Below are 23,410 nucleotides of genomic sequence, written 5' to 3'. Positions count from 1 at the left end.
AAAAAGAATTTACAATGGTTCAGTAACAGGTGTAATATGTTATGATGCATATTATCTCATTCAGCTGATGTCCAAATTTTCCATATATTCCCTAAACTTTATCTTTTCCTAGAGATACTTTTCACAAGGACTTGCTTTCTAATTGTTCCAACTTTCTATATATTGTGATACAGCAGGGCCAGGGAGCAGTGGGAGAGGGGAGATATATAAGCCCTAGGCCAGGGATCCCCAAAGTGGTGCCCGCGGGCGCCATGGTGCCCGCGTAATGGCCGGCGGACAAGCATCTGCCGAAATGCCACCGCCAAGCAGCGTCATCCAGAGGCGTCGCCGCCGAAATGCTGCCGATTTTCGGCGGCATTTCGGTGGCGACGCCTCTGGATGATGCTGCTTGGCGGCATTTTGGTGGCGACGCCTATTGACGTTGCCACTTGTCGGCGGCATTTCGGCGGATGCTCGTCCGCTGCCACGGTCCTCCGTGGCTCGTCGTCTGGCACCCGCCAGACAAAAAAGATTGGGGACCACTGCCCTAGGCTAATTAAGGCATGGTTCCCTGTAGACTAGGGAAGGTTACTAGACGTTAAGTGGAGCACCTATAGTCAATTAAGGCCCTGTCAGGAACCGAATAAAACCCCCTGCTTCAGGCAGACAGGGTGGTGTGAGAAAAGAGAGAGGACTGGAGTTTGGAGGTGTGTTACTGAGAATTGAAAGACCAGAGAATGGGAGACCCTTCCCCAGCATCAAGGACCGAGGGTAACCCTACCCAAGGGGGAAGAGGGTAAGAAACCTGCAGGGGTTGAGAGGGGCTGGGGCTCAGAGTGAGGAGCAAACCCAGACCCCTTCTCCGCTTCCCTCCTCTACCATCTTCCCATGCCACTAGCAGGGCCTTCGGTGCCCCAAGATCAGGGGCAAGAGGTGGCGTCCAAGCCCCCCACCAAGAAAAGCATGGGATCCACCATACCAACATTGGCTATTTTGCCACAATTAAACAAAATTTAAAGTGGAATTAAGTATCTTGGCTATTTTTGAGTCCTTGTTAATGTGACGGGTTTGGTCACAGAGACCCCCTTTGGACTGTCACCTGACGTGCTGGAATTACCTCTGAGCCCGTTTTCCCTGCCAGCTTGGGACTCCAGAACCCTGTCTTGTTGAGCCAAACATGCTAGCCTGCTGCAACACAGACCCAGGTCTGGTCCACGCCCCCAAAACTGCAGGCTTTAACCAAAAACTGCTCAGCAGGTCACCTATCTCCAGCACCCAGACACCCAGCTCCTAATGGGATCCAAACTCCAAATAAATCCATTTTACTCTGTACAAAGCTTATACACGGTAAACTCATAAATTGTCCACCCTCTATAACACTGATAGAGAGATATGCACAGCTGTTTGTTCCCCCAGGTATTAATTACTTACTCTGGGTTAATTAAAAAACAACAGTGATTTTATTAAGTTTAAAAAGTAGGATTTAAGTGGTTTCAAGTAATAACAGACAGAAAGAAGTAAGTCACCAAGCAAAATAAAACAAAAACACACAAGCCTAATACATTAAGAAATTGATTACAAGTAAAATCTCACCCTCAGGGATGTTCCAATAAGCTTCTTTCACAGACTAGACTCCTTCCTAGTCTGGACCCAATCCTTTCCCCTGATACAGTCCTTGTTAGTTCCAGCAGATATATTAGGTGGAAACTGGGGGTGTTTTCATGACTGACAGCCCTTTGTTCTGTTCCACCCCCTTTTATAGCTTTGGCACAAGGCGGGAATCTTATGTCTCTCTGGGTCCCCACTCCTCCTAAATGGAAAATCACCAGGTTTAAGATGGATTCCAGTATCAGGCGATATGTTCACAAGTCCTGTGAGACCCCAGCCTCCGTTCTTCCTGGGCTGTCTCATATGAACACAGGAAGGCTTGCAGGTAAATAAACCATTTACAACCAATTGTCCTAGTCAATGGGAGCCATCAAGATTCTAAACCACCATTAGTGGCCCACATTTTGCATAATTACAATAGGACCTCAGAGTTATACTTCATATTTCTTAGCTACAGATACAAGAATGATACATGCATACAAATAGGATGAACACACTCAGTAGATTATAAGCTTTGTAATGATACCTTACAAGAGACCTTTTGCATAAAGCATATTCCAGTCACATTATATTCACATACATAAGCATATTTCCATAAAACTTTATGGAGTGCAACGTCACAGTTAATTTACCATTTTCATTTATTAAATGGTTTACTTTCGCACTGATGTGTAGGCTGCAATCAGATGACACATGGCTAATTAATAAAAACACTTTGTCATAATAATTGGGTCAGTAAATCATGCAGTAAAAACATGTAGAATCACAACAAAGAGGACAGGGCTTCAGATGTTTAATTAAGGTAGGTTAGTTAAAAGTTGCTTAGGAAGAGGAAGAGTTAAACTCCACAAACCGGAGCAGAGAATTAATCCTTTGTCATCATAACTGGATGGATGGAATCATGTAGTGACAGGGCCGCCCGGGCGGGGGGGGGGGCAAGTGGGGCAATTTGCCCCGGGCTCCGCAGGGGCCCCTACGAGAGTTTTTCGGGGCCCCTGGAGCGGGGTCCTTCACTCACTCCGGGGGCCCCGGAAAACTCTTGTGGGGCCCAGGCCCCCGGAACTTCTTCCGCTCCGGGTCTTTGGCTGCAATTCAGCGGCGGGGGGTCCTTCCGCTCCAGGACCTGCCGCCAAAGTGCCCTGAAGACCCGCGGCGGGGGTTCCTTCCGCCCTGGGACCCGCCGCCGAAGTGTCGGGTCTTCGGCAGCATTTCGGCGGCGGGGGCCCCGCACCGCCGAAGACCCCAGGCCCCCTGAATCCTCTGGGTGGCCCTGTGTAGTGATACAGAAAATTTATATAATCATCAATTTTAAGGCCAGAAGGGACCAATATGATTATCTAGTTTGACTTTGTGCATAATATAAACCATGTAATCTCACCTCAAGTTTTTCCTGAGGTTTAATCTAAATCTGCTGTGCTGTAGTTTGAAGTCATTACTGCTTGTCCTGTCCTTTGTGGCAAGAGAGAACGATTTTTCTTCATCTTTTTTATGGTAGCCTTTCAAGTATTTGAAGACCAATATCATGTCCCCCTCTTAATCTCCTCTTTTCCAAACTAAACATACCTAGTTCCTTCAGCCTTTGCTCATATGGCTTGCATTCCATCCCTTTGATCATCTTTGTCACTTGCTTCTGGATCCTTTCCTGTTTCTCCACATCTTTTCTATACAGTGGTGACAAAAATTGGACATACTACTCCAGCTGAGACCTACCCAGCGCCAAGTAGAGCAGTACTATCACTTCCTATGACTTGCATGCTTTGCCTCTGTTAATGCAACGCAAAATTGCATTTACATTTTTTGCAACAGCATCACATTGTTGACTCATGTTGATGTTGTGATCCGCCACAACTCCCAAATCCTTGCTGCTGCCAAGCCAGTTATCCCCCATTTTGTATTTGAGCATTTGGTTTCTCTTTCCTAAGTATAGCACCTTACATTTGTCTTTATTAAATTTCATTTTGTTGTTTATAGCCCAGTTCTCCAATTTATCAGGATCCTTCTGAAGTTTAGTTCTATCCTCAAAAGTGTTTGCAGCCCCTCCTAGCTTTGTATCATCTGCAGATCTGATCAGTACGCTCTCTATTCCTACATCCAAATAATTAATAAAGATGTTAAACATCACTGGACCCAAAACAGATCCCCGTGGAACCCCACTTAAGACCTCCCTCCAATCTGACATCATTCCATTCATAACTACTCTTTGTTTGAGGTGTTTTAACCAATTATGTATCTACTTAATGGTAGTTCTACCTGAGCACGCATTTCTCCAGCTTACTTATGAGAATGTCATGTGGGACTGCATCAAAAGCTTTGCTAAAGTCCAGGTATATTATGTCCACTGCATTCCACCTATCCACTAAACCAGTTGCCCTGTCAAAGAAGGAAATCAAACTGGTTTGGCATAATTTGTTCTTGGTAAATCCATGCTGGCTGCTAGTGATCAGCCCTTCATCCTCCAGGTATTCTCAAATTGAATGTTTTATACATTGTTCTAGTAGCTTCCCAGGTATTGAGGTCAGGCTTACTGGTCTATAGTTCCCCGCTCCTCCTTTCCCCCCCTTTTAAAGATGGGCACAATGTTAGCTCTTCTCCAGTCTTCCGGGACCTCTCCTGGCCATGAGTTTGCAAATATTATTGCCAGTGGCTCTGAGATTTCTTCAGCTAATTCCTTCAGCCCCCTGGTGTGAATAACAGGTCTTGCTGACTTGAATTCATTCAAATAAGTCAGAAGATTTTGGACGTGTTCTTTACTTATTCTGATCTTCATCTCTTCCCTTTTATTGTCTATGATAACTTTGTTAGTCATCCGGTCACATTTTTTGTGTGAAGACTGAAGCAAAAGTAGGCATTGAGCATCTCCGCCTTCTTATCATCTTCCGTTACTAGCTCACCTTCTCCATTGAGCAGTGGACTCACACCATCCTTGATCTTTCTTTTTTTGTCTGACATATTTGTAGAATCCCTTCTTGTTGTCTCTAACATTTCTTGCCAGTTGTAACTCATTCCTTGCCTTAGCTTTCCTGATTTTGTCCTTACACGCTCGCGCTATTCCCTCATATATTTTCTTAGTGACGTGCCCCTCCCTCCATTTCCTGTATATATACCTTTTGGTTTTTAGACAGCTAAAAAGCTCCTTGTGTGGCCGCATTGGCCTCCTGTGGCTCTTCTTTCTTTTCCTCTGCATTGGAATAGCTTGATATTGAGCATCTAGTATTACATCTTTTAGGAATTGCCAGCCCCCTTTGACTCCCTTTCTTCCTAATTGATCTCTCCATGGGACCTTGCCTACTTTTTCTCTGAGTTGGTTGAAGTCTCACTTTTTGAAGTCCAGGGTCCTTGTTTTGCTGTTCTCATGTCCTCCTTTCCTTAGGATCTTGAATTCTATCAGATCATGATCACTTCCCCCCAAGTTCTCAACTACCTTTGCATTTGCAACTAATTCATTCCTGTTGGTCAAAACCAGATCCAAAATGGATGACCCCCTAATTGTTTCCTCAACTTTCTGAATCAGAAAGTTGTCCCCTACACATGCTAAGAATTTGCGGAATGTATTATGTTTTGCTGTATTTGTCTCCCCACAGATATCAGGAAGTTAAAATCCCCCATTAATACTAGCTCATGTGTATTCGCTAATCTTGTTACCTGCTTGAAGAATGCCTTATCCACTTCCTCTCCTTGACTTGGTGGTCTCTAACAGACCCCCACCATAACATCACTACTATTCTTTTCCCTTTTTATCCTCATCTAGATACACTCAGTAGGTCTGCCACTCACTTCCTCTTGGACCTCAGAGCAAGTGTATACATTCTTGATGTACAGCGCAAGGCCTCCTCCTTTTTTCTATATCTATCCTTCTGAAACAAACTATATCCCTCAATGCTGGTACTCCAATCATGGGAGTTGTCCCACCAAGTCTCTGTAATGCCAATTAAGTCACAATTTTCTTCATATATCACAACTTCCGGTTCATCCTGCTTGTTCCCCATACTCTTTGCATTGGTATATACTATAGGCATCAAAGATATTTTGCAGACTGCCCTGTTGTTCAAGCATATTATGTCAGCACAGTGACTATTATCAACCAAACTTGTAATCTCATCAAAAACAATATCAAGTTTGTTTGACAAAATCTATTTTCCATAAAAGAATTAGATTGACATTAATTATGCTTATATTTTAATTGTTTATGAATTGCATCCTGTAACAGGGCGTATTGGTCCTTTAAGAAAACTCTTCCAGGGATTTGGAATGAACAAAGACCCAGAAAATGTCCTGGTAGTGGAAGAGAGGAAGTGGTCCTAGGTGTTAGAGGGTGGTGGACCCTCGGACACTCTTCCTTTATGGAAGAGTCCTGGGGTCAGGACTCTGTAATGTAGGGTGGCTTCAGATGGAGCAGACTGACAGAGGAGGGGCTCTGGGTGTGCCAGAAGAACTGGAGCTAAGTATGAACTGTTGAATTACGATTATGGACTTTATGTTGGGGGCTCATTGTGGATTATTTGGATTACTTTGTGATTTAGGACTATGAGGACTGTTTCATATTAAACCAGGCCCAGAAAGGGGTGCTGTGAGCCATAGCAGAAACTGTCTGGAGTGTTTGAGGGGCCCGCAAGAGAAGGATAACTGGGGCAGGGCGTCTGCAAAGTGACCATTGGCCATGAGGGGGTGCTCAGTAGCTGGCAAATCCCATATCAGTCTTTCCATAATTTTACCCAGGATCAATTTTGCCCAGGTTAACTGGTCTAAAGTTATTCAGGTCATCCCATCTGCTCTTTTAAAGGATTGGCACAAGATTAGTTTTCTTAAGTCTTCTGGAACTTCCCAACCATTCCAAGATTTGTTAAAATCAACATCAGTGGTTCAGAGAGTTCCTCCCTCAGCCAATTTTTTAAATACTCTTGGGTGCAAATTATCTTGTCTGTCTGATTAAAAGTTTTAAAGAGATGCTGTTTAGCATCCTCCCTAGTTACAGATGGAATAGAAAATATATCCGTATCATTGGAAGATTTGACTACATCAGCGGTTCTCAAACTGTGGGTCGGGACCCCAAAGTGGGTCAGGACCCCTTTTTAATGGGGTTGCCAGGGCTGGCGTTAGATTTGCTCGGGGCCGAGGCTGAAGCCCGAGCCCTGCTGCCTGGGGCCAAAGCTGAAGCCTGAGGGTTTCAGCTCTAGATGGCGGGGCTCAGGTTACAGGCTCCCTGCAAGGGGCTGATGCCCTTGGACTTTGGCTTTGGAACCCCCGCAGGGTGGCAGGACTCAGACTTTGGTCCCCCCTCCTGGGGTCGTGTAGTAATTTTTGTTGCCAGAAGAGGGTCAAAGTGCAATGAAGTTTGAGAACCTCTGGACTACATCATCCTATTTCCTTCCAAATACAAAACAAAAATATTTATTGAATACTTCTTCCTTTTCTGCATCATAGTATCATAGAAATGGACTGGAAGGAACTTTAACTGGTCATTGAGTCTATCCACCCTCGTGTTGAGACAGGACCAGGCAAACCTAGACTACCCCTGCCACATTTTCTAAGCTGTTCTAAAAAAAACTGTAATAACAGGGCTTCCACAACATCCCTAGGTAACTATTCCAGTACTTAACTAGCCTTACAGATAGAAAGTTTTTCCTAATATCTAACCCAAATCTCCCTTACTGCAGATTAAGCCACTTACTTCTTGTCCTACCCTTGGTGGACATGGAGAATAATTGATCATAGCCCTTAACATATCTGAAGACTGCCATCAGGTTCCCCCCCCCCCCCGTCTTTTCCCCTCAAGACTAAATATGCCCAGTTTTTTAACCTTTCCTCATAGGTCATGATTTCTAAACCTTTCATCATTTTTGTTGCTCTCCTCTGGATTCTCTCCAATTTGTCCACATTTGTCTTGAAGTGTGGTGTCCAAAACTGAACGCAATACTCCAGCTGAGGCCTCACCAGTGCTGACTACAGCAGAACAGTTTCCTCCTGTGTCTTATATATGACATTCCTGTTAATATACCCCAAAATTATTTTTTGCAGCTGCATCTTATTGTTGACGCACATTCCATTTGTGATCCACTATAACCCCAAGATTCTTACCAGCAGTAATACTGCCTAGTTAGTTATTTCCCATGATTGACAATGTTACCAGCCTTATCTGGTATCATACCTATGCCATTGTTAAGATTCCATTTGTTGCTGATTCATTTAAATAATTTTCTCATTGCTTTTAGTCCCTCTGGTCATAGATTTTTTTCATAAATACTTCATACTGATAGCTTCCCTTATCAATTGTCTGTATTTCCTAATTGCTAATTTGTACTCCTTGCTGTCAACTTTCACATTTTTCCGTATGTTACATATTGTTTTTTTAGTTTTAATTGCTACTTTCACTTCCCACCAGGATGGTGCTTTAACTGAAGAAGCATTCATATATGATTGGGGACTTGTGTGTTTTTTGGGTATGTAGTAAAGCATTCTTAAATAATTATCATTCACATTGTTACGTTTAACTTTTTCCTCTGATGCAATTTCACTTGTGATTGTTTTCAGATTAAAGCAACTGGCCCTTTTAAAGCACCCAAAATATATCTGACTGGTCGGCATTATATTCTGTTTGCACATATCAAATTAAATTAGGTTGTGATCACTTGCACCGGGGAAACCATCAATTCAATTCATCTTTACCCATCAGAATGAGGTCTAATGTAGAATTACCCCAAGTTGGTTGCAATGCTGGCTTTCATGCATGAGCATAATTATAGGAGGGCTGGATGACATGTCTAGTCCAACTTTCAGCCTGAGGGGTGGGAAAACAATGTCTTTGTCCTCCACCCCCACCCCCCCCCAGAGTAATGGCTGGCTGGAAAGGAGGGAAGAGCACAAAGCAATCTGAAGCTGCAGTAATGCTCAGAACTCTCCTCTTCCCTCCACCTTCCAGCTGCTGAACTGAGCAGTTGGCCACAGAGAGAGATACAGCGGCAGTGCAACCTCTTGCTTCTGTGGGGGCACTCTGTCCTGTTGTTGGGGAGACCGGAAGCTGTACCTCCTCTCTGGAGCTGGCTTAGCTTCCTCCCTCCTTGGACCCATCTCTTGCAGTTCAAAATGTTGAGGGGAAAAGGACCAGCAGCACCTCTTCCACTGGGGCAGGAGAGGCAAAGACAGGAGGCACTTGGAGAGAGGAGTATGGGTGAGGTGGAGAAAAGTGGGTGTGGTTATGGGGCCCTGAGTGGCAGAGGCGGGAATGGCAGGGGGAATGGAAAGAGAGAATGGGATCCTGGTTGGGGGCAGAGCAAAGGGGACACGTTAGGTGTAAGTTTCTGAAACCTAGAGAGCAAGGGTGCTGGGGGAGATGGGAGAATGGTTGAGGATCAACTGCAAAAGGGGAAGAAAGAGACTGATGGGGGAGTAGGAAGAGAGAGTTAGACATGAGGGAGGGGAAAACAAGTGGAAGAGGGACTTAGGGATTTGGGGAGAGAGGGAGGAATGTTGATGGAGGAGAGATTCGTAAAATGAAGAGGGAGGCTGGGAGGATTTGGAGAAAATGTTCTCTGTAGTGAGTAAGTGCTGCCAACTCATGATTTTCATAAGTTTTGCAATGTTTAGTGTATTTCATGAGGCCCCCCGCTCCTGAAGTTGTGATTATGTGAGAATATCAGATTTAATTTAAAGCAGTAAATTAGCCCTCATGGTTCCAGAGAGACACTGGAAAACAAGAGCCCTAAAATTCAAAAACCAGATGGCAAATCAAAGAACCCCATATTTATAATTTTTCAAAATCCTATGATTTTATAAAGCTTGACTCCTGACTTTTGAATGGTTGGGACTGACAATTGTAAAGAATGAGAGAGCTTTGAGAAAAGACTTGGAAGCAGGGAAAATGATGGGACTGTGAGAGGAGACTGGTGTGGGTGTGGAGGTTTGGGAGGAGAAGTAAGGCTGGTAAGGAGGGAGTGAAGAGAGAAAAGGAAGCAACATCATTTGTTAGTTGAGTTAGGTGCGTCCATCCCACAGATCATTTAGCAGTTTGGTGAGTATGATTTGTAAACTAGGATGGTGTCAGAATAAGAATCCATTCCGACTACACTGATTATAATTGCAAAGGTGGTACTTCTGAGTTTTACCTTTGGTAAGCAGGTCTTAATGGTTGAGAACTTTTGATCTGGAAGCATAATTATTTATCTACATAAATAAAAAAAGCAAAGTATTTGGGGGTGCTTTATGATAGAATAAAATCAAATGCAAAATGATACAACACAATAAAAGCTTTTTAGCGGTGGTGCAGATCTTGCTGCCTAAAGTTAAGGTTACCCAGTGCTTTCCAATATAAGACTCTGTTTTCAATTGCTTGTAACTTTGCCAAACTTTAATCACTTGGGCAAAACATTTCATGCCCGTGTCTGCATAGGCTGAATTATTTTGGAAATTTTCAATCAAAATGATTCAGCCAGTTCTGAGAACTAAGTTACTTAAAAATGCATTGTTTTGCTCAGGATAAAAAAGTTCAGTTGAAAAGCTCTAGCACCCCTATGCCTTCAGCATAGGCTTTGAATCTGATAGAAGGGTCACCTTGGTGTCAGAAATATGCTTTTTGTTGTCCCTGTGCAAATCCACTCAAATTTGGCCCAGTTATGAGTCTCTGCAAATCTGTTTGCACATGCTCAGTAGATACTTGTTAGAGTTTAGAAGCTAAATTCGTTGAAGATTTCATCTCCACTGAGCATACTGTAGCCTGAGGCTGCAGGGACTAAGCAGGACTTTCCCTGTAGTAGTTCCTCTCAGCAGCCTGTGGCTGCTGGGGCTCCAGGTACAGGAGCTGAAAGCAGGGAGACTCTCTTTGTTCTCAGTGCTTCTCCGGCTGGTGTGAGGAAGAGGAGAAGGTGGAAACATCCTGATGTGAATGAAAAGTGGTAAGGAGGTGGGCTTGGGGGCGGTGGAGGTAGTGAGGAGGAAGACTGGAAGGAATGGGGGGAAGTAGTGGTCGGGTGGGCAGGGCCGGCGCAACCCATTACTAACATTTGGGGGGCGGCGACCGGATCTTCGGCCGCCCCGGTGGTCGGTGGTATTTCAGGAGCGGGACCTTCCGCCGCCTCTGTCGGGGGTGGCATTTTGGGGGCGGGACCTTCCACCACCTCTGTCGGGGGTGGCATTTTGGGGGCGGGACCTTCCGCCGCCTCTGTTGGGGGTGGCATTTTGGAGGCGGGACCTTCCGCCGCCTAGGGCGGCAAAAAAGCTGGCGGCGCTCCTGCAGGTGGGGGCTGAGACTTGGAGCCAGCAGGAGGGGCGTAGGACTGGGACGAGCTGAAGGCAGGTGGTGGTGGATGAGACTCTGACTTGGATGAGCATGAAGAGAAAGGATGGATTGGTGGCTTAGGCAATGGAATGCTGCCCTGAAGAATGGGATTCTATCCCTGCCTCTGCCACAGAGTTCTTACGTGATGCTGGGCAAATCACTTGAATCAAACTTTTCACAGGTGGCCACTAATTGTGTGTGCCTCATTTTCTGGGTGTCTGACTTGAGACACCTGGGGTCCGATTTGTGGATCAGCACTTACAGCTGTAACTGGAGTCAATGAGAGCTCTAGTCTTAACAAATGAAAGGCTATAATATGCAAAGTTCTCTGAAAAATCAGGTCCTAGGTCTCTCATATTTGGCACCCCAAATTAGTTCACATTTTTGACATAAATGTGTCTGTTCCTCAGTTCCCCATCTGTATAACAGAAATAGTAATACCATCCTTGCCTTATAATAATAAAAATTAAATATAGGGATGTTGTTGTAAAGGTAGATTCATTAATGTTTGTGAAGCAATCAGAGGGCGGTCCACACACTGAATGATGAGGAGGATAAAATGAAATATTGAATAGTTCATTAAGTGAGCACTATCCGTCCTGTACACTGAATGAGATAGGAGTCCTGTAGAAAAAATGGTATGTTATCATGTAGTTAAAGGCTGCATCATAATGCATACAAGTAAGCCAGCCACAGTAAAATTTCACAGGCAATCTTAATTCAGATGTTTCCTAATGTTTGAGGGCTTGACTTTCCAACTTTACTGTTCATTTAATTTAGTGTTTTGTATGTAATAATAAGCCTTATTGTAATTATTAGCCCTAAACTGGGCTTCTAAACTGAGAATAGGATCATGTTAAATTTACTGTGGCTGAACTTGGGCAACATATATAGTGTCAGGCAATAGTAGAACCATATTTAAAAAGATACACAGTTTTAATACATATTACTACATTCACACTGCATCAGAGAAGCCACATTAGAAACTATTTTAGAGGAAATGATATTATAACTGAATATTAACATGGTTCCTTGAAGCCCTTTGTAGATTAATCAGACTGAAAAACATGTGAGGACATTGAAATATAATATATGTGAGTTTCAGTAGTTTAGAATCATAAAAGCTGGAGATGGAAAAAGCTTATTAGATAGCCTGTTCATGCGCCTACTCCTGCGCAGAAAGATTATCCCTTACAGGACACTCTCTAGAGTTTTGTCTAGTTTATATTTAAATGTTTCAAGAAGTGAGTCTTCCAGAGTTTATCTTGAGATACTCTAACGTAATCTACCAGCTGTGATTGCTAGAAAGGTTTTTTTTTTTTTTTTCCTGTTCGTATGATGCTTGATTGCTTATTGGTGCTCTTTAAGTATTTTTTTCTATATTGTAGTTGGATATTAATCCCTCTTCACCTATTCCTCATTCTATTTGTATTATTTTTATTCTCTATTATGGCTTTTTGTACTGACTTACAACATGGAATTTATCAGCTAAATACAGCAGCTAGACTACAGTGATATGTGATTAAAATGGATAGAAACTTTGATTTTTCTCCCCAGGTTTGAGTGAAAGGCGAAAGTTCTGTGGTATATGAAACCCTCCAAAAGGTTAATCAGTTCTTATTAGTTGTTATGTAAAGATGCCTGTGTCAGAGTATTTAGCCAGTGCATATTTCAATGATGTAAATACCTCTGACTTGTACTTCATTGGCTTGGTTTATTGTCACTCAGTATCCTGCTGGGATTGTTTTTCAGATGGGGCTCTGTAATAAACCAGAAAAAAACAACTCTCCTGCTCATGTAGTTTGAATTAACCTCTTAGTATTTAATAAACCTTGAGGAGTTTTTTCATATTCATGTCTGGATTCTTAATTATTTTTATGCCAGAGACAACCAGATCATATCAAGAAGACCAGAGCTCGTTCCTTTGCTCACACAGGCAGAGATTACCGTGGGCACAAGATTCCAGGCGTGTTTCTTAGCCTGCATATTGAAGAAAGTGTTAACTGCCTGTCAGGAGCAGCTGTTTCCCTGCACTTGAGGAGCACCTAGTCCCACAAATGTAGATATCAGTCCATCTGTCCTTGTAAATCTGTCAGTGTGTACCTGCTGATTTTGAAGACTCCTAAATACAATTTGAAACTTTCCACTCTCAATTTTTTTTATTGGGAAGAAGTTCATAAGTTAGGTCATTGCTGCCTGGTATTTGAAAAGAAACAGAATATACTAATATTTCAGAGGAAGAGCAAGGTTGAAAGGTAAAAATAGGCCCTTTTACATTGCTCTTTGCATTATATATATATATATATATATATATATATGGAGTCCTTAGATGAATACACAAATTTAAAACATCACATTTTAAAAGACCCTTTCAAAAATATAATGGGAGCTGTCAGAGACATTTATTGATAGATACTTTTTGCTAAATTGTTTTGGGGAGGGCAAGAGAGAGAACAGTACAAAACAGCCTCCTTTTATTTCTTTTTCATATCTGTTGCTCTTGCTTTGAACTTCACTTGGGTTTTCTCAAGATTGTGTTTACTGACAACACAATTTGTTAAGAGATTACATTTTGGGAGGTCTTTTGATTTTGTTCTATTTTCTCCTTTTTCTTGCCACAAACACACATGTCCTTTATCATGGCCATGCTCTTTCTGGCTAAGGAGAATGGACTTCAGTTCCCTCTGAGGTATATTAACACTGCTTAAAGTTGTGGTTCCCAAATTGTGGTCCAGGGATCACAAGCAATGTGCATAGCACTTCATGATGGTCTTCAGAATAGAACATATTATGAACCAAGCAATAACATTTTGGAGATTGAGCTGCTGGCAGTAAGGTTAGTCCATAGGGATGCTCTTACCAAGTAGTCTATAGAACAAAAACTTTGAAGAACTAGGGATGTAAAGCAATGGTTTCTTCTCCCATACCCCAGTTTTTACCAGCCTGAATCTCTTGCAGGACATTATCTAGCTGCCATTAGTCTGTGCTAGCTAAACCTGACAGCCAGATTTGTGATGGAAAGCTTAAACTGCATTATAATGTTTAGTCACTAGGTGGTACTGTGTGAAGAATACTGCAGCACATCTTTTATCAAGTGCCAGAGACAGTCTACATTCTTTATTTACAATGAAGTTGTTGTTGTTAGCATCCATTTTGCCTCTGGCTTGTGTGACTAACCCGACATTGTGTCAGAGGAATAATAGAAGCTGCTGAATTTCATCAAAATGCCATAGTTTCATGCCCCAGGAAGCTTCAGCTTTGAAAGACCAGCGGACTGGCCTGATTGCAAGGAGAGGTTTGCATGTTTTTGCATTGCAACTAAACTCCACGAGGAGAATCGGGAGACACAGGTGCATTTCCTAGTATATGCCAGGGGCAAGGAAGCTGAACATATTTTTAAATCCTTCCCCTTTCCAGAGGAGAACCACAAGAACACCTATGTGGTGGTGCTGTCGAAATTTGAACATTTCATAAACCACCTTATGCTGAGGTATAAGCGAGCATGACTCTATCAACATGTTCAAAAACCTGGAGAATCTGTGGAATCTTTTAAAAGGTGCTTGTATGACACAGCAGAAAACTGATTTTGAAGACAAAAAGGGAGAGCACATTAGAGACAGAGTAGTGATTGGCATTTCAGACAAGGGACTGACAGAGAAACTACAAATGAAGAGAGATTTGACCTCAGAGCAATAGAAATGGAAAAACAATCAGAGATGATTACAAACCAAAATGGAGATCAGTGGCTGCCAGAAAGAAACCTAGAGGAACTGACTTACAAACAGTCATGATGGGAGATATAGCACATCTGCAAAAAGACAATGTGAGGAAAGCCGCAGGCAAAATAACACTTTTCAGACTAGATGTACAAGATATGAGAGAGAGAGACCTCTGCCCAAGAGGTAATTGTCCAGCTAAGAGAGTCAAATGCTGTAAATGCCCCCAAACTGGACATTTTGCTACTGTCTGCCACACAAAGGCAGTTCAGGACATGACCACTGAGAATCAAGAGCCATTTTTTCTGAGATCAATCACACGCATCAGCCACCCTCCTGAGCCCACCTGTAGGGTAGAACTGAATATTTCTGAAAAGACTGTTACTTCTAAAATAGTTTCAGGTACAGACATAACAGTCATATCAGAAGGGACTTAGAATCATCTTCAACCCCTGCTGGAGCTGAAACCAGCAAGCGTGGTCCTAAATTGCCCTGGAGGTATTGTGAAGTGCATTGGACAATTTTCCACAAAAAAAAAAATACAAAGACGTAAGCTTTAATTTTAATGTATATGAGATTAGAGAGGTCTTCTCAGTTGCAGTGTGGTTGTCATGATGGATCTAATATGAAAGGTGGAAGAATTTAATGGACTATTTGGTGATATTGGACTTTTAAAAGAAGATCCAGTAGAAATGATCTTGAGACAATTCTGAACCATTTAGTGTACATACACCCCACAGAACTCCTATCCCGTTACTTCATAAAGTAGAAACTGAGTTAAAGACAATGGAAAAGAATGGTATAATTGAGAACATCTCCAAGCGAGATGCCTCAAGTGGTTTCTGGCAAATTCCATTAGCTAAAGAGAGAGCTAAACTGACTGGATTAATTACACCATTTGGGAGATTTTGCTTTCAAGGATTATGATGGCAGAGCTGCTAAAGAACACAAATGGGGCTGTTTCAATGGACAACCATTTAGTATATGGGTTGTCAATGCAAGAACATGACAAAACCCTCAGTGAAGTTCTGAGCTTGATTAACAAGTCCGAACTCAAACTAAATAAAGAAAAGTGTTTTTTCTACCTGCACCAAATTGAATTTTTGGGACAGATGATAAACAAGGATGAAATTAGTTTAGCCCTGAGAAAGTAAAAGCAATTAGAGAATTGAATGCACCAACAAATGCACCAGAACTGAGACACAGGCTGGGGATAGTAAATTATCTTGGCTGATACCTGCAAGACCTGTCTACAGTGTCAAAACCACTGAATGAATTATTAGGGTCCAATACATCCTAACTATGGGGGCCAAATCAGGAAACTCTTTTCAAAAAGGTAAAAATATGATCTCAACTGCTCCCGTTTTAAAATTCTATGATGTAAAGAAACTCTCAGCAGTCAATGCTGATGCCAGTAGCTATAGCCCAGGTGGTGTATTGTTGCAGCTACATGGATCTGAATGGAAGCCAGCTGCATTCTGCTTTCATACACTTACAGAAGAAGAAAAACGATATGTGAAGATTGAAAAGGAGTGCATGGCAAGTGTATGGGCATATGGGAACTTCTACAGATATCTGTGTGGATTGGGGTTCCTTTAGACAGATAACTCAGCATAAACCACTTATAACCCTTGCCAACAGAAAAGACCTGAATCAAGCACTACTGAGATGCCAGTGTCTTTTGATGAGGCTAATGAGATTTAACCCAATTGCTGAATGTATTCCTCGTAAAAATCTGATAATAGCAGACACACTGTCATGGAGCCCAGACTTGCACGCCAACACTTGTGGGCTAGAGGAAGATGTAAAGGCTTAACTGGATGCTGTGGGAGCTTATAGACCAATGTCAGGTAGGAGACTCTACCTGCTATAAAAAGCAACCTTGGCAGGTAAGCAACTTCAGGAAGTTTGTAGTTACATTTGGGCCGGATGGCCCAAGAACACTGTGGCCGTGGCAAGAGACTACTTTGCTGTATGCAAATTAAGCAAGTCCCAGGGACTAATGATGAAGGGTGATCACATTGTCATCCCACATGCTTTGAGAGAAGAAATTCTAGCCCTCATCCATGAAGGATATCAAGGACTAACTAAATGCCATGAACAGGCCAATCCGTCAGTTAGCAAGGACATAAAGAATACAATATCTTCATGTGAACTTTGCAGAACTGCCAGACCAACAGAATGCAAAGAGTCGCTAATAATACCTCTACCACACAGACCCTGCAAGAGGCTAGCAGAAGATGTATGTGAATTCAGAGGACATTATAATCTAGCTGTAGTGGATTATTTTTCTAGATATATTAAAATACTAGTTGCAGTGTTATTGAGAAATTAAAGAGCACATTTTCCCATTTTGGTATTCCAGAACAACTACTGATATAGACAACGGACTGCAATTCATTGAAGCTGAATTTGGAATTTAAGTTCTAAACCAAATATGATTTTGAACACCTCACTAGCAGCCCGTGTTACCCACGAGCAAATGGAGAGGCTGAGATGACTGTACAGACAACCAAGAAAATATTGAAACAGAAAGATCCATTCCTTGTTTCTTTGAGCTACGGATGAACTCTGTTAGCAGCCACTGGCTCTAGCCCAGTCCAATGGGAAGGCAACTCAGGACTACAGTTCCACCCCTGGAAAAGAATTTAGCTCCAAAGTGGCCAGACCTGAGAAAAGTAGCCAAATTGGATCAAAAGGCAAAAAGAGCTTATGAGCACTTTTATAACCAACATCACTCATTTAGAGAATTGCCTGATCTGGAACCCGGTGACCATGTTTGTGTCAAACTGGATGGTGGAAGAGGATGGAAGAACTCCAGCTGTTGTAAAGAGAAAGAATGTATCACCTAGATCAGGGGTTCTCAAACTGTGGTCCATGGACCACCAGTGGTCCATGAGCTCCATTCAGGTGGTCTGCAGATAGTTCCCTCTAAGGTGCACGCCTGGGCAGCTGCACAGGAGAGAATTAAGGGCCACCCACCTAATTAAGGGCCACCCACCTAATTAAGGGCCACCTCGCAGGCGTGTTTCCACTAATTGGGTGCCTGGACCCTGGAGAAGACACACACGTATGGTGAGGTGGCGGCCTTGGGGGGAATAGAGGGTAGGTGGGGGGGCAGTGGGGTGAGAAGAGGGGGTGGGGGGAATTTGGGACGTGCAGCGTTGCAGCGGCCAGAGAAAGAGGCGACTTTCCCCAGCTCCAGGGCTGCGGCTGCCGGGAAGAGACGGCCCTCCTTCCCAGCCTCAGCTCTCTGACTGCTGTGGCGGGGGAGAGATCCCCCTCCTTCCCAGCCCCAGCTCGGGGGCTGCCGCAGCAGGGGAGAGAGGGAGGGGGACCCCCCTCCTTCCCAGCCTCAGCTCAGGGGCTACTGCGGCGGGGGAGAGAGGGCACAGCCATCGCATTAGAAAGGTAAGACTACTGATATTAAAATATGAGTTGTGTGCTTTTATTTGTAGAACAAAAAATGTTTTTTATTATTAAGGTTTTTTTTCATATAACACTTTTATCCAAAGCACTTTACAATAGTTAGCTACATTTGTACAAACAACATTTGGAAAGATCATTAAGTGGTCCACTGAGACCCTCAACAATTTTAAGTGGTCCGCAAAAAAAAAACGTTGAGAACCACTAACCTAGATCATACACTATTGAGACAGACCGCGGGGAGTTCAACAGAAACCACTGACATCTTCAGTTCATGCCAGAGCCAGAGCAATCAACTGAGCAAACTCTACAAATTGCAGATGCAGAACAAGGAGAAGAAGATTCTTCTATTCCAAACCTGCTGTTGCAAGTAAGACAGCCTAGTTACCAAGTTGTTACCCATTCTGGCCGTATAGTTAAAAAAACAGTATGATTTAGAGATGAGTAACGGATGGATATGTATTGAAATTTAAATTTATTTTAAAAATAGTTTTTATAGTTTTAAAATTGTTAAAATGCAGAAAAAGAAAAATTAAAAAGGGAATATCTGGTGGAAAGCTTAAACTGCATTCTAATGTTTAGTCACTAGGTGGTATGGTATGAAGACTACTGCAGCACATCTTTACCTGGGGCTGGAGACATTCTACATTCTTTTTTTTATAATAAAGTTGTGGCTGCTGCTAGTATCCATTTTGCCTCTGTCTCTGTGCGACTAACTTAACAGGGTTAACCCAATAAATTAGGGCCATTTTTCTTATACCTGGTTTTCTTATACCTGGTTTCTTATACCTGGTAGCAACTTACTTTGTAAGTAGTCCTATTGATGTCAATCCTTTTCCCATTGGATCACTCCATTTCAGACTTGCCACGTTTAGATTTCCCCTACACTGGATTTCCTGACTCTGGTAGAGGTCAGTAGGCAACTCCCTAGTTTAAAGGGAAATCCCTGTCTGATTGGCTGCCCTTTCTCCATTCCACTTCCTTTTGTTTAAGGGCAGCTAGTTACAGCTCACTGCATGTGCTGAAGGACAGCCTGGTTCTTCATCACATGGAGTGACTAGTACTCCCTCCCTCTGAAAAAATGGGGGTAAAGTGCTCCTGCAAGAGCTCCCAGCCTTTGGGGAATGGCTATTCTGTATAAGGTCTTTTACTACCCTCATCAGCATAGAAGCTGACCGTCTTATATCTGTCACATGTATTTGTTCTTGCTCTCATCCTCTCCCCAGGAGGAGAATTGTGTGTGCAGTGTTTTATTTTGTTGGCTTTTGTTTCATGTTTTTAAGTGTACATGCTGCTATGTGTTTGTTAAAGAAGGCAAAGTAGAAGAAGTGTGCCTTGCACTTGGAGCAGAACGTGGTGAGGTTTGTGATGGTTCTTAGTTCCTGTGGGAATTTCCTTGGTCCTGACCCCTGAGAAGTCTGTCTCCTGCACAGAGAAGCTTTACTCTTAGGGAAGAAAGTTCCATTGAGCCTGACTCTGAGGAGTGGAGTTGTCAACTGTGGTCTTCATCCTGAACCTTTAGGTGATCTTTTAGACAACTTGAGCCTAGGCCATTGGACACTTGAAGAGAAGGATTGAGACTTTGAATTTGATTTGATATTCTACAGGAGGCCAGTGCAGAGAGTGGAGGAGAGTGCTTAGGGTAGCCTGTGTTGCCGAGTAGACATGCTGAAATCTTCTGAGCTACATGGAGTTTCCTAAGGGCTGATGGCTTCATGCTCCTGCCAGATCTACAGCTCCTTCTGCCCATTTGATTCTTCATTCCCACTGCGAGATGAAGAGCCCGAAACTGCCTGCACCCCATTTCAGTGAATTAATTGGTCTGTGTTTGGAAGAGAGAGAATTTGAATGGGGGCTTGGGAGAAGGTGTCATGGCTGGGTCATGGGCAGCCATACCCTAGTAGTTTGAGCAGGAAACAGAAGTCAGTTGGAACAGGATTCGTGGAAGTCAGAGGCAGGAGCCAAAGTGTAGATCAGAACCATGAGTAGGTAACCAGAGTCAGGCTGGGTCAGGATACTAGAGAGTCAGAGGTAGGAGCCAAACTGGAGATCAGGAACCACAAGTCAGACGCTGGGAGTCAAGCTGAGTAGGGAGGCCAGGAAATCAAGCTGGGTGAGCAGGAGCAGGAAGCATAAGGCAGATGGTCCAGAGCAGGGTGAGCCCAGTTTTTTGGACAGCTTCCTGTTCTTGCTGATGGCTTAAGTAGGGCCAATGGGCAAATCAGCTGCTATGGGACTCCACCAATCAGACTTCAAGAGTGGCGCCTCACTCTGAGGCTGAGCTACATGGGGCCCAGATAAGCAATTGTCGTCAGGCTGCCAGGTAGAGGGTTGGAGTGTGGCTACTCCTGTGGGCCTTGGTTTGAGACCCATGGATCATGATAGAAGGAAGGAAATAGAATGGGCGGTACATGGGGGAGAAGAGAAAGAGGATACTTCTCCTTTGTTCTTTTGACTCCTCAGTCTCTCCCACCAAAGATCTAGTCACCACTTTATCTCCAGATCCTCTCTTCCCTATCCAGACTATTCCTTCCTCCCCTCCACCCGAGTTATTTTTAGACTATAAATTGAGGGTAAGGTTGAAAACGGTGGAGGGAGAGAGCACCTGCCATCATCACCCACTGGGCGAGGAGTCAACATGCCCTGCAACACTGATCCTCACCCAATGTTTATGCTGCCACAATCTATCACACCCTCTCCTGCCCTGAACCCAATGGGAGAAGAGATGGCATGTACTGCCCATACCTTTGGAGTGCCTGCTCACACTAAGGGAAAGAGAGGCTGCAAGCCCCTAAGCAAACATGTTAATAAGTTTTAGGCAAATACATATAATGTTCTGCTGACCCAGGTAAATTTAAAAGCCCTTTTTGCTAGATGTTGGCAGGTATGCTATTTACTGGTATGCTCATTTTGAGCAAATCTATTTGGATGCTCAGATTATTTTTTGTTTTAAATAAAATTCATTCTCATACCCTAAGTTAACAGTGAAGTTTATTTGAATTAATAGTGTGATGTATAAATTGCCTTCTAAACACACTTTGAAAATAGTATCTAAAATACTATTATTTTTGTCTGGGAATACCAAGTTTACTTATAACCCTGGGTTTAGCAGGCCAGTGTTCAAACCACTGAGCTATGATGACTGTGGAAAAACAGCAATAAATAAATCCACATTTGCAAGCTGCAGATCTCCCGTGTCTTAGCAAAACCAATACGAATCGAAGAGCTGTATCACTAAATGCTTTTCTTCCCAAACCCCCTTCCCTTTCTTTCTTCAAAAGAAATGTATCAAAACCGAGCTCTAGAGAATGTTTGCAAATTAACTTTTTAAAATATTGATGCTGGTAAGGCTAAAGAAAACAAAATTACCATTAAAAATGTACTGACTGTGGTTAATAATGACAGTGTTTACTTCCAAAGGATTCCGTCTCTCAAACACACATTCTGGGCTTCATGCTTTACTATCAGTTTCTTTCTTCGGGTCTGTAATGTTTTTATTTTGTTTGTAACTGTATAGGAGAATCATATCCTACAAAGTATCATCTTCTTAAAATATATCACACTGGACTGTGTAACATTAGACTGGAATAGTGTACATACTGTAGTATGAAATGCCAAAACCCTGGGCCCAATCTTGTGGCCACTCTACATATAGTACCCCCAACGACTCCAGTAGGATTTCTGTGTGGAGTGGCTGCAGGATTGGGCCCACTGAACTTAAATAATGAAATGGTGACAGCAATACAAAAAGGGCAACTAATTATAATTGAAGGGTGGCTCTGACCTTAATTCAGATGGTAATGGAAAAATCACAGCCGCTTGTGTTAATGGTGGAGGTGTCAGCTTTCCTTTTGACTTGCCTGACTTGTGTTGGTTAATATCATAGTTATTGTTTCACCAGGAACTGCGGTGGCTGCTCTAGTTAAGGTTGCATGACCAGTTCTACTCCAACCTTCTCTTTTCAGTTGCTCAAAACTTTCAGCATTTAGGATGTCACTTTCTGTGCTTGAGCTCTGCCCAAAGATGAGGTTTTTTGGTCATATTTTTTTTATGGAAAGTTTGAGGAAAAACTGGTTCTGCAATTTTATATTAGAGTATAAAAATCCATTATCTCATTACAATAAAATATGTGTGTGACATTTGAACAGCTCTGCAGAGCAAATTCTGAGGATAGAAAGTTAAAATTTGGCATGAAAATAGTCTTCAACAAGAATACTTGGTTTTGACTATTATGAAAATAGCTTTGATTAGGCTATGTTATGAGTTTTATAAAACACACTCTTAACAGATGCAGTGCATTTTGCAAAGAGTTTTTCTATAGAGCTCCTAAAGTGCATGGCTATGAAAGGCTACTCTGTGCACTACTGAGTGGCTAACTTGGCTGCATAGTAAACGGTGTAATGAACGTATACATGGCATGAGGCAAGAGCTCTGCAGAAGCCCTTTGCTCAGTCCCTGCAAACTTTCATATCCTCCTCAATTTGTTTTACCTTTTGGAGGTCCTCTGTTTCTTCCCCCTTAACGATTCTCTCCATTCCACATTTTTACACCCCTCTTGCTTCTGTTAGGCTTCACCTAAATTCCCTCATTGTGATTGCTCTTGAGTGCCGGGCCTTTCTGTTCCCCTCTATACCCCTAAAACTGTTTCTTCTAAGCAGAGACACCAGAGTGTATAGCTGCTGAGATGTGAAAGGGGACATCAAGCTACTGCTAGCATACTACTTGCTCTGTATAGCATCCTCTTTTGACAGGAGGCCAACATTGCAGAACAACAACTTCAGGCTTCAGCAGCTGCAGTGTCTGGGGAACTGGCCAGGACCATGAATATGTGAGAGAATGCTGACCACATCACGAATGTGGCAGATATCCCAAATAGGAAGGTCCTATAGCAATTTATAAGGAATCTCCTTTTTACAGAATTTTTAAATCAGTTATATCCTTGCTGCTAAATTGTATAGGTTAATTTAAAAATTCTATGAAAAGGAAGTGATTCACTATTAAAATGTGTGGGTTTTAAGAATAGTTTCTACATAACTATTTAATTTCTGTAGAACTCTCTATTCTATAGCTTAGTTGTTCAAAAGTGACTAGTACTTTGAGGTGCATCTGTTTTTGTGTACTCAACTTTATAGCCCTTAAAGATTTCAGAGGGCATGTGTTCATCACTTTCAGAAAATCAGGTCCCTTTAATAAGTCTCAAGTTGGATACCCAAAGATTGAGGCCACCATACATCACTTGGGACTTTTGAAAATGTAGAACTAGGATTTGTCCATGAATGGTTAAGTAATTTACTATATTGACCAAATCAATGAGAATTTATTTTCTTGATGTCCCTTTAGTTCTATGAAAACATTCTTACAGTTGTATGCTCGATCATGCTCCTGTGGAAGACAATGACAGAATTCCCATTTG

The sequence above is a fragment of the Terrapene carolina genome, unplaced genomic scaffold, assembly GCF_002925995.2.
Source record: "Terrapene carolina triunguis isolate 2854851 unplaced genomic scaffold, T_m_triunguis-2.0 Scaffold85, whole genome shotgun sequence".
NCBI classification, from domain to species: domain Eukaryota; kingdom Metazoa; phylum Chordata; order Testudines; family Emydidae; genus Terrapene; species Terrapene triunguis.
The sequence above is the reverse complement of the archived record's forward strand: the minus strand, read 5'-3'. Positions refer to the sequence as shown.